Source organism: Pelobates fuscus, chromosome 11 (assembly GCF_036172605.1).
Source record: "Pelobates fuscus isolate aPelFus1 chromosome 11, aPelFus1.pri, whole genome shotgun sequence".
NCBI lineage: Eukaryota > Metazoa > Chordata > Amphibia > Anura > Pelobatidae > Pelobates > Pelobates fuscus.
This window is the reverse complement of record NC_086327.1, coordinates 104,150,584-104,163,402: the sequence shown is the minus strand read 5'-3', so window position 1 is coordinate 104,163,402 and position 12,819 is coordinate 104,150,584. Positions and strand designations below refer to the sequence as shown.

At 39.9% G+C, this 12,819-nt stretch overlaps 1 protein-coding gene across 5 annotated transcripts in view; it reads left to right on the top strand.

Annotated features, from left to right (window-relative positions):
* LOC134577523 (zinc finger protein 282-like) overlaps positions 1–12,819 on the top strand; it is a 57,433-nt gene that overhangs the window by 21,091 nt on the left and 23,523 nt on the right. The gene's annotated exons all lie outside the window — the stretch shown is intronic.

The window sequence follows — 12,819 nt, the reverse complement described above, 5'->3', positions numbered from 1 at the left end:
TACTCGAGTATAAGCCGAGTTTTTCAGCCCATTTTTTGGGCTGAAAAACCCCAACTCGGCTTATACTCGAGTCAGAGTCTGTATTATGGCAATTTGCATTGCCATAATACAGACTGGGGGGAGAGGGGGGCTGGCAGAGCTGTACTTACCTTTCCTGCAGCTCCTGTCAGCTCTCTCCTCCTCCGCGCCGTCCGTTCAGCACCTCGGTCAGCTCCCAGTGTAAGTCTCGCGAGAGCCGCGGCTCTCGCGAGACTTACACTGTGAGCTGACAGAGGGAGCTGCACAGACCGCGCGGAGGAGGAGGGAGCTGACAGGAGCTGCAGGACAGGTAAGTACAGCTCTGCCAGCCCCCCTCTCCCCCCCACTGAACTGCCACTGGACCACCAGGGAAGGAGAGCCCCCCTCCCTGCCATATATCAAGCAGGGAGGGGGGACGAAAAAAAAATAAGAAATAAAATAATAAAAAATAAAATAATAATAATAAAAAAAAAGGGGTATAAGGACCACTATGGGAGGGGGGGGGGGTATAAGGACCACTATGGGAGGGAGGGGGGTATAAGGACCGCTATGGGAGGGAGGGGGGGGGGGGTAAGGACCACTATGGGAGGGAGGGGGGGGGATAAGGACCACTATGGGAGGGAGGGGGGGGGATAAGGACCACTATGGGAGGGAGGGGGGTATAAGGACCACTATGGGAGGGAGGGGGGTATAAGGACCACTATGGGAGGGAGGGAGGGGTATAAGGACCACTATGGGAGGGAGGGGGGTATAAGGACCACTATGGGAGGGAGGGGGGGGGGTATAAGGACCACTATGGGAGGGAGGGGGGTATAAGGACCACTATGGGAGGGAGGGGGGGTATAAGGACCACTATGGGAGGGAGGGGGGTATAAGGACCACTATGGGAGGGAGGGGGGGTATAAGGACCACTATGGGAGGGAGGGGGGGGGATAAGGACCACTATGGGAGGGAGGGGGGGGGATAAGGACCACTATGGGAGGGAGGGGGGTATAAGGACCACTATGGGAGGGAGGGGGGGTATAAGGACCACTATGGGAGGGAGGGGGGTATAAGGACCACTATTGGAGGGAGGGGGGGATAAGGACCACTATGGGAGGGAGGGGGGGGGTATAAGGACCACTATTGGAGGGAGGGGGGTATAAGGACCACTATGGGAGGGGGTGGGATAAGGACCACTATGGGAGGGAGGGGGGTATAAGGACCATTATGGGAGGGAGGGGGGGTATATGGACCACTATGGGAGGGATGGGGGGGATAAGGAACACTATGGGAGGGAGAAGGGGGATAAGGACCACTATGAGAGGGAGGGGGTGGGATAAGGACCACTATGGGAGGGGAGGGGGAAGTAAGGACCACTAGGGGAGGGGAGGGTAAGGACCACTAGGGGAGGGGTGAGTCAGGACCACTGGGGGGGGGGAGTGAAGGAACACGGGGGTGGGGAGGTAAGGACCACTGAGGGAGGAGGAGGGGAAGTCAGGACATATGGGGGGGGGAGGGGGCGGCAAAATTTTTTTTGCCTACGGCGGCAAATATCCTTGCACCGGCCCTGCACACACTGCATTCACACACTGCATTCATACACACACACACACTGCATTCATGCACACACACTGCACTCATACACACACGCTGCACTCATACACACACACATACGCACACACTGCATTCATTATACACACACTGTAAATAAATATTCAATTAATATATTTTTTTTAGGATCTAATTTTATTTAGAAATTTACCAGTAGCTGCTGCATTTCCCACCCTAGTCTTATACTCGAGTCAATAAGTTTTCCCAGTTTTTTGGGATAAAATTAGGGGCCTCGGCTTATATTCGGGTCGGCTTATACTCGAGTATATACGGTAATTCATTTTTTTTATCTTGTCTTTTTTTTTTTTTTTATTGTGTATTGTAGTGCTTCCTATTACATTTGCTAAGCAAAAACCTTAAATTATCTCCTGAGATAAAGTCAATACCTATTGCAATGACCATAACTCTTTTTCTAGAAGAGTTATACAGCTTCACATGGTCTTTTTGGAAAGCTTACTGCCTGTTATTATGGCTTATTTAAGGTCTGTGATTTGTTGAGTCGTTGTTACTATAAGCCTGTGTAAATCTGAGTAAATGAGACACAAATTTCCACAAATGTAGACCGTCAAAATTAAGAAGGACTTCATACAACTACTTTTTCCTGGATGGTGGTTGTTTGAAAGGCAGAAAAAAAAATCTGCTTGTTACTCTCATCAGTCCTTTTATAAAAGAAATGCTGGGAATAAAACATAACAGGGTTATTTGGAATTAGCAAGAGTTAGGAATGGCCTCAAAGTGTATGGTGACACAGCTTCTCTAAAAAGCAAGCAAAGATGCATGTCATTAATTCTCTGTAAATTCCCCCCAAAAATCCAGTAAAGGTATGCATGTGGGATGTTGCTCCTTTTCTTTCAGTGATATAACATTTTTGGACATTTTCATACTGAAAGAAGGTCACTGACTTCCTGTAGGCTAACCCCAGTGTGCTGCTTCGGGCTAATGCTATCCCATAGTCCAAGCAGTGATGGATAGACTGTCAGTCCTGTAAATTTAATGTGTAAAAAACAAAACAAAAAAACTTGAAATATTTGACTGAACTTGGTGAAATGGCCAAAGTGAAAACCCAAAGTTGTCTTTTTTATATATGGAATGCTACGAGGGTGTTTAATGCAGTAGGGTCTACTGAATCAGTGAAAACTGAAATTTACATGTGTGAAATTTCTTAATACCAGTGTAGGGTTTTTACAGTAGTTGGACACATGGTCTTTGAGATTCCCAATTAAAATGAAGTGCGTGTGAAAAACAAAACTGATTTGGCAGAGCTTGCTGATAAAATGGCTAAATACATGGGGTATCTACTTTCTGCACATGTATACAATGCCCTCCTAATATTGGTACCCTTGGTAAAAATGAGCTAAGAAGACTGTAAAAAAATGTCTTTATTGTTTAACTTTATGTTCAGAAAATGTACAAAATTGCTCTGCTCTGATGGATATCAAACAATTGCAAACACAATACAGGTTTATTTAAAAAACAATATAAGCTTTGTAAATATGTGTGGCACAATTAATGAATTCATATGACAAAAATATATGTAAAGTATATTCCCATTGATATTTTACATTGTTTTAGTACACCTGGGTGACTTGGAACAGAAAATTGTTCAACCAAGGCTTCCTGTTTCACATGGGTATAAATATGAGGTGACATGGGCCAAATTCCTGTAGTCATTCATCACAATGGATGAGACCAAGGAAAATAGCTGTGATGTGTGGCAAAAGGTTGTCGAGTTTTGCAAAATGTGAGTGGCTATAAGAAAATAGCAAAATGCCCATTTCCACCCTTAGGGCAGTAATTTAGAAGTTCCAGTCTACTGGAAATGTTATGAATCAACCTGGAAGAGGACCTGTGTCTATATTGTCTCAACATACTGTGAAGAGGAGTTTTCCAAATCTCCAAGGATCACAGCTGGAGAATTGCAGAAATTTGTCTTTGGGTCAGAAGGTCTCCCAATATCCTCCTGAGACCCAGCCCATTAACTTGTGTCCTCTGCACTGGACATTCCGTACATGCATCTCCTTTTATTCGTTTGAGCTACTCTATCATTTCCTGCTGTATTGTAAAGAGGACACCCTGGGCTTTCCAGTGATATGTCATGTAATAGGCTGGGTTGCTGGGAACTTCCTTTTCCTTTTTATAAAAAAATGGATGGCATAGCAGCAAGCGCATTTTATGGAAAGAGGAGAGGTAAGTCAAATAATATTTATCTTTTGTTGTCTTTACCATGATATTCATATATGTTCTTGTTTATTAACATGTCAGGAATTATATATTTAGCTCTGAAAGCAGTTAAATTATTTGTGTTTAGAAATTATAACCATTTTACGGATGTCAATTATAGTGGACGCCGTTTGGCAAAGAGTATTCTCTGCCAGATTGTTGAGGATGATTCAGATTTGATCTGTCAGATGATGAGGATGAGTTTGAACCTGGGATAGAAGAAGATGCAGGAGGCTCAGATGAGCAGACAAATACAGACACAGACAGGGATGAGCAGGAAAGACTGCATCCTCTGTGGGCCAGGAGTAGCTTGTATGTTTTATTTAGTTCCAGGATAATATATTTGGTTCCAGTAATTAGCCACTATTGTTGTTTATGGTGACAAAATAAATCATATCTTTACAGTAAATGGGTTATTCCATGAAATGTAACACCCATAATACAGACATATTACTATGTATCATTGATATTTATCAGTGATCCTTGAGGTTTGATGATTTCCAAAGTGGTGTTATGAAATATATGCAAATATTCCTCTAGAATGCAATGTTTGTGCTTATGAGCATGGTCAATAAGGGACCATATCACATCCATAACACTGGAATTGTCCCAATGATGCACTACTTCCTGACTGCATTTAATCCAAATAGACGTGTGAGCTTAATTATTCCTGTTATTAAGTTTCATTTATTGGTGTTTTTTTCCATCATCATTCACACATGTGATACCTGGGCTTCCTGACTGTCAAGATGACCCTACAACCCGTGCAGGTTGGAGTCCAACTCAGTACTTTTCTCAGTACATTGACAACAAACTTTTCAAAGATTTAGCAGCATTCACAAATCAAAAAGAGATGCCAACTAAAAGGAGTGTTTCTGAATACTACTCCACAAGAAATTAAGATCTTCTTTGGTATATCCGTCCACATGGCCTGCTTTGGCTATCCCAGAATTAAAAGGTTTTGGGCCAAAAAAACTAAAGTGCCTGTCATAAGCAGCAAACTGGCAAGGTATAGGTTCTTCAAGCTGAGAAGCTCTCTCAAGATTGTTGATGACCTGGATGTATCGGAGGAAACAAAGGAGGCAGACATTTTTTGTAGAGTCAGGCCATTACTTGACCGTGTGAGGCAAGGCTGTCTCAGCCTTCTGAAGTCTGAGAAGCTCTGCATTGATGAGCAAATCATCCCTTTCACAGTCCACTGTCCAGTCAGGCAATATGTTCCATGCATGCCAAACCCTACTGGCCTAAAGTTCTTTTTCCTTGCTTTTCCAAATGGTATGATGCTAGATTTTTAACTGTATCAAGGGAAGAATACATTGGGTGAGACCAAGAGACCAAGCATTGGGTGTTGGAGCAGCAGCAGTCCTACCCATGGTTAAATCTGTTCCCAAAGGAACTCACTTATTCTTCGACCGATGCTTCACAACAATCGATCTCTTGGATGCATTCCTGGCAAAGGGCCTTCCAGCAACTAAAACCATAATGAAGTACTGAGTCCCAAAGCCTTGCTAGCTGCTAGGAGACAAGCAGTTGCGAAAAGAGGAAAGAGGAGCATCAGTGTCAGTGGTCAGAAAGAGTCCTGAGCTGGCAATATCAAAATGGTTTGACAACAAACCAGTGCTGATGGCTTCCACTGTATATGGGAAAGATCCTGAAGATATCTGCACCATATGGTCTAACAAAGAAAAAGTCCATGTCCAAGTGAGAAGACCAGGAGTAATCAGACAGTACAATGACCACATGGGTGGTGTGGACCTATATGACCACAGTCTGAGTTTTTATCGCATTTAAAACATGACCAAGAAATGGACATCACACGTCATTACTCACTTCTTTGATGTTGCCATCACAGACTCCTGGATCCAATACAAGTCTGACAGCAAAGCACTTAACCGACCAGCAAAGAGCACTCAACAGTACCTGGACTTCAAATTGCACCTGGCCGAAGAGATGTTGGATAATCCAGTACTTTATGACAACAGTGAAGACCGTGAAGAAGAGTATGAGCCATCAACCAAAATGAGGATCCCACAACCAGATTTATCTGTGTGCAGACTAGGAGCCACGCACATGCCAGTTGGTGGATGTCAAGCATGCAGAAAGATGCAGACATAAGGGCTGCAAAGGCAAGACATACATGAGGTGTACCAAATACAAGATGCTTCTCTGCATTTCCTTAAAGAGAAAATCCTTCCAGGCTTATCACAGCTAAAAAAAAAAAAAAAATGCTAAAGAAGGAACGAGGCTGGTTTAGATTTGACAAATAACTAAATCACTATAAAAATAAATATATATGTTCTATATAAACTCTAGGGGACCCATCAAACGGTGAACATATAACGAGAATGTGTTCGGTTTTAACCCTCGGTCAGGCGCAATGTGAGTAAGAAAAGGATCGGGCGCATTGTGCGTAATAGGCCACTTTTACAAAAACAAACATTTACTCAAATAAAAATGTTTATTATTTCATTTGCTCTACAACATTGGCGAAAGCAATTTCTGAGCATTTATTACAATAAAAAGTAGCATGTTCCATACATAATGCACATTTACACATGCTGCACTTATATCTTGATAAGCGACGTCGTCCGCTATCCCTAGTGCATGTAATGCACCTTCTCCTCTAACTAGGCGTTTCCAAAGTTTCCTCTTTATCTTCTTCTACATTTTCACAATTACGAAATCGTTTCAGTTTTGATTGAATATGCAGCGAAATGCTGATTTTTTTTTTCCACTTCGTTTTTGAATTTCATCTAACATAAGTTCGTGAGAAAGCTGCTTCAGAAATAGATGCCTCTTTATTGGTTTCAAATCATTTCCCAGATAAATTATCTGCAAATTTATGCCAGCAACATTCAACATGGTGAAGAATATATTCATAGGCCAACGTTTTATATTCCTTTCAATGCTGAATGTAGCACACATTTTGTCAACATTGTCTACTCCTCCCTTTGTGGAATTGAAAAATGTAATTATCGATGGTTTCTTTTTTGCCTGTTTCTGAATCAAGAGATTTATTGTGATGAAAGCTGGACACAAGGATAACAGTTTTGATCTTCTTTGGTACGTATGATATTAATGTGATACCGCGATTGAATCCAAAGCTACTTGAATACACTTCCCTAGATTTCGTTGTGACAAATTCAGGTGGCAGCTCTCTTTTGTTTTTCTTTACTGTGCCAACGTTGGAAAGTTTCATCATTTTCAGTTCTTCCACTAAATCCAGGTCAGTGAACCAATTGTCTGCTGTTAGGTTGCGACCAGATCCACGTAATTGTCCAATTATTCTCTTCACTACATCTGTTGGCTTATTTGTGATGTCAAATTGTCCATCGGGTTGCTTCCCAGCATAAATCTCCAAATTATAGGTATAAAACAAGTGAGTATATTTTGATACCATATTTTGCTGGTTTTGATGGAATGTATTGTTTAAATGCGCATCTTCCTCTAAAACCTGCGAGCATTTTATCTAACGTTACAAATTCACTCAAAGAGTAACATTTTTGAAGATTTTTAACAAATTCATTACAAATTTCTCGTATTGGTGCAAGTTTATCAATAAGCTTTCTTTCATTTCGGGTATTTCTATCGTCAAATCTTAAACAACGAATCAAAAATTTAAATCGTTTCAGGTTCATCACCACACCAAACTTTTCTACCCCATCACCATTGGTTCCCCATAGTTCTTCAAGGCTTTGACAATTCGCTCTATAAGCTCCAGCCAAATATAATATACCTATGAACGCTTTTATTTCAATGTCATCAGTAAGTTTGGCGTCTCGTTCGCGTCTATATTTATATATTGGTTAGTATATTTTACAATTATATCCAGAATATCTCCAGTGAATAAGTATTTCCAACTGTCAACTGGAGATTTCGATAACTTTGCGGGGCCTATAACACTTGGTAACTGCTTCAACAAATTATGAGGCGAGGCACGATTTTTCTTGTTGGGAATATCTCGATACCATTTACCGGACTTGTCTTTTCCGAGAAAATATGAAGCGTTATCTGTGCTGTCGTCAACGCTGAATTCTTCGTTTTGTTCTGATTCAGAACTCTCAATGTGTGCTTCCATGTTATCTTCAGTCACGCTATCATCGCTTTCATCTGAATCTTCAAAAATATTTTCATCATCTGATTCATCCTGTAGCATTTTCATCATATCCGCTACATCATTTGGATTAGTGAAACAGAATTTTTTTTTTGAGTTGCCCATTTTTTATTGCCATATCTACAAAGAAATAACAAAAATAGCATCATCGGGCGCAATGTGCCTGGGAGGAACATCGTGCCTCATTATGGAGTTGAACATTATAACATTGAAAAACAATCAGGTATGGCATTAATATGCTTGAATTAATTAGAAAAATTACTTACCAATGTAATTATAGACATATAATGGTTATACTGCAATCGGGCGCAATGCGCCTAAGAGACACAAAGTGCTGCGACTCGCACACACGACGTTCAAATGTGTATTGCATTATAGGTCGCTGCAGAATGTAAAAACAACAAGCTACTGAGGCGGCCGGGCGGTAACGAGCGCTTGCTTTGTTAGGACAAAACGACAAACATTGGCTGTGCCTGTTGGATCAGTTGCGCCTGACCGAGGGTTAATAGAAAATATACTACCATCCTTGCAACCAACAAGCAAGTGAAACAATCCAGAATGATAAATAATTTAGTTTTTTAATCCAGTTGAATGTATTCTTGGTTTAATATTACTCTACAGCCATAATCTGTTGTTGTTTATTTTTTTATTTTTTTTATCTTCTAAGTTTAGGTTTCTTTTCACACTAAAATGTGGTCCGCTACAGTGGACATGCTGTAAAATTACAAATAAAAATAAATTTAAAAAAGTCTAAATTGTAAGCTTTAAAAAAAAAAATCCCTATAAATAGGTAGAAAATAACACAAAAAAAATAAAAACTGGAAGACAATTTATTTTCCTCTGTTCCCAGTAGGATATTACAATCTGACATCACCACAAGTTGTTTTGAAGGGTTTCAAGAAAAAAGCCTCTAATCTCATCCAAAAGTATACTGAAGCGTCTTCAGTTTAGCAGACACTACTGGAACTTCAAATGGGACCGGGTTCTATGGTCAGATGAAACAAAAATAGAGCTTTTTGGCAATAAACACCAATGGTGGGTTTGACGCACACAGAGAGGAAGCCGTTCAGAAGAATTCAAGTTCCTGCCATGGCTATCCCAATACCCTGACTTCAACCCCATAGAAAACCTGTGTGGTCACTGAAGAGAAGAGTCCACCTGCGTTGACCTCGGACTTTGAAGAATCTGGAGAGATTCTGTATGGAGGAATGGTCTCAGATCCCTTGCCATGTATTCTCCAACCTCTTCTTCAGGCATTGTATAAGAAGACTCAGAGCTGTTACTTTGGCAAATAGCCCAAAGTACTGAATAAAAGGGTGCAGATAATTGTGCCACACATATTTAACTAAGTTTTTTTTTTTAATATAACCCCATGTTGTGTTTGCTATCCTTCAGAGCAGAGTATTTCTGTGTATTTTTTTTTTAACAAAAGATCAAACGTTTAAACCACAAAGGCAGTTTTTCACAGCCTTCCTTGCTCATATTTATCAATGGTGCCAATATTCGTGTAGGACAATCTACTTTTGTGTAGAGGTGTTGTACTTTGTGACTACTATCAATTGCATTATCTCAGCAGACCAACCTTTGCAATGTTTTACATTTTAACCCGTAATTCACTCTTTGCAATATTTGCCATGCAACTTCCAAAAACTAATTGATCCTGGACATATGAGACCTTTTAACCATAAAGACTAATAATAATTTTGTTTGTTGCGCTAGTCGTGTAGAAATTATGCAAAACTAGGATAAAATTGTTGATTGTTTGTAAAATATTCATATGTAATGTTGTTTAATGCATACATATATGTAATCAAAAGAAAGCTCTAACTCTCATTTCAAAAACAAGTCATAATTTGTATGGGTGCACTTGAAGAGAAAGCTTTACATTACGGTGGAATACACACACCGCAAAAAGGCCTCGGCCACAGATGCACATAATTTTGGAAATGGCTGTTATGAAGGGATTAATAGCTAAATGTGTTAGCGTTCTACGTTTGTTAGCAAGTGCACTCAGCAGGTTTGCGCGTGTTGCAAAACACATGCCTAACCTAACGAAGCATGAATTTCCAACAGTCAGCAGGCTTGAATGTGTTTTATCTCATTCTTGCCTCTCAGTCAGGAAAATAGACTGGATCATTTATGAGTGTGACTTCCGGATGATATCTGATGTCTTCTCTGTTAGGTACTTTACATAAATGGTGTCAAACAAGACTGTAAGACATAAAGCTATGATTATGGCAGCCTAGATTGATGCAGAGAGCTGACTGGGGAGTTTAAAGAACTCCACATCCTTCCAGAACTGTGGCTTCCCACGGTTAATCTTGTAGCATGACAAAGATATATATGCGGTTCTGTTTTGGGTCCTGATTTAACTTACTTTATTCTTTAGCTATAGGGTTGCAAGCTGTATGTCTGAAACTATGCACGTTTCCCTATATTATTAAAAAAAAAAAAACTCACCCATGATATAGTGTGATTCTACGGCTTTGCCCTGTCTTTTCAGATCTCTATACTTTAAGTCAATACGTTTGTCATCTTTATGATATAAGGCTTTAAAAATTACAAAAACAAGACAAACAAAACACAGAAACCTCAAAATACATGCTTACTGACTTATTCACACACCACCATGCTCGCACTGACAGTGAATGCACACAGGAACACAATTAGCCACATAAAGGCTATTTAATGACTTTTTGACAGTTATCATATTACGTGAAGTCCTTCGTACCCACTTTTTTTCCTGCTTGTGCTTGTGTGTACATACATTTTATTTGTTCAGCCTTCTATTCCTACTTCACACTACAATTCAGCTGTCTATAGCAAATGAGAGTAAGGCAGTGGTACTCCCTGAGTAGTGAGTGATAGGTGAAATTTTGTGCATTCTGTTCTCGTGTATCTGTTTGAAAGATACAAGTAATTCCACTGATGAGCAAAAAGGTTTTCTAATCTTACGTTTAAGGTGCGAGTACTTAAAAGGGACACTATAGGCACCCAGACCACTTCTGTTATTGCGCGAGGGAAGGGGACACTATAGGATAATATATACAGCTTTGTATTACTATAGTAACCCTCTAAATGCATTGGGATATATCATGGAAAAAACTGTGAGAAATATTTTCCCAGTTATGAAAAATTTAATAATAAATTTTCATAAATGTAATGAAAAAATTGCAAAGAAATCTCTTCATGAGATAACCCAGCCTTTTGGTTTTTTTTGTGTAAACTGAAATGTTGACCTAAATTCAAGTGGAAAAAGAGATTCAATTTAAAAACAACTTACATGTAATCCGGTGCGGAGGTTGTCTCCTTGCAGCACCTGCTTCTCTTGGTGAGATCTTGAAGGCTGATGATCTCTGGTCCAGTCAGAGGCTTCTGATAGAGAAGTATGGTAGACCTATGACTTGTGCACGGCAATCACGCGTTTTGCAAGTCCGATGCTTCTCATAGAGAAGCTTTAGCGTCATTTGGCATCAAGCTTTATAGGATGATAGTGAACATCGTGGGTGTTTTTTGTACCAAAAACAAAACACTGCAACACACCACAGCAATGAGAAAACAAGCAATGTTTACAGTTCTCTCTAAGAACACGGCTATAGTGTCTGTCAGACAGACTGGCATTAGATGCATATGCTCCTTTATGTTTAGATTTTTTATTTTTTTTTGCCTTCTTTAGGATTACCTTACCAACAGGTATATGTGTTCAACTTGTCTTGTTGCTGTTATGGTACTTTTTGAAAGCAAACCAAAATGTTCAAAGTCTATCTGTTCCTGTCCAAATCTGAGATGATTAAATTGCGTATACGCAGAAGTAAGCTCACACTGACACATGGAGTTCAGGTTAAAAGCACTTCAGAAAATTTAATGCAATCTGGTTGGAAAACAGTTGTGCAGATCTTTTTAAAAGCAAAATGACATCATCATTGAATATCAGATAATAACAAATAAACATCATTGATTGGATTAAACATTATGTGACTAACTTCGTGTCCACCCACCAATATTATTAATTGGCTCAGGGGTTTGAGTGACCAGCTAGGTGTCCTCCCACCGGGAGGTGGTATTGTTCTGGACAAGGGTGTGGACAGAAGGCTCAGGCGCCATCTTTCCCAGCATGAGGTTTACTCGGTGGAAAGGGGGGCTTGAGCGTCATTTTACACAGTCAGTGATATCAGGCCTCATGTCCAGGTGCAAGGTCTCTTATGAATAGAACATTTCATTACTACTGTGTTCTCGTGGCCTTCAAACTATACTATCTTACAAGTCCTAAGGAGTAGCCGGCAAGTCTTAAGGAGTAGCCAGCACCTCCTGGTACTTGTCCTTGTAGGAAACACGGTCTTTGTCTACTGTATTAATTGGGTTGAGAAGTTCAGTCACGTAAGGTAGTTTTAAAATGAACAAGTTAAGTCATGAGGACAAAATGGAGGATTTGAAGAAGTCAGGTTAGGAGGACAAAATGGAGGATTGTCACAATATAAGGTTAAAATGGAGTTAGTACAATAATTCAATACAAGTACAATAATAATTTTTAATAATTCCACATCATTGCCATTACTCATTTGTCAACCTATGCTGTACATCACTGCAGAATATATTGGTGCCTTATAAACAATAATAATATAAAGAGTTATACTTGATGATATTTTCCAGCTATTTATTTATCTATTTATTTATTTTCTACTACAGTTAATAGATGTTGTAATCCTTACATTTGTTGTCATGTACAGTTTTTTTCTTGTTACAAAATGGTGCAGGTGAATGCAAGTTTGTCTACTTGCATATTCTTGCGTATATGCGTCTATTTTCCTAGGTTTATTGCAGTTGTTGGAATATATAGTTGTACTTGGCTGTATCTGAGCACCAGGCTGGTATTT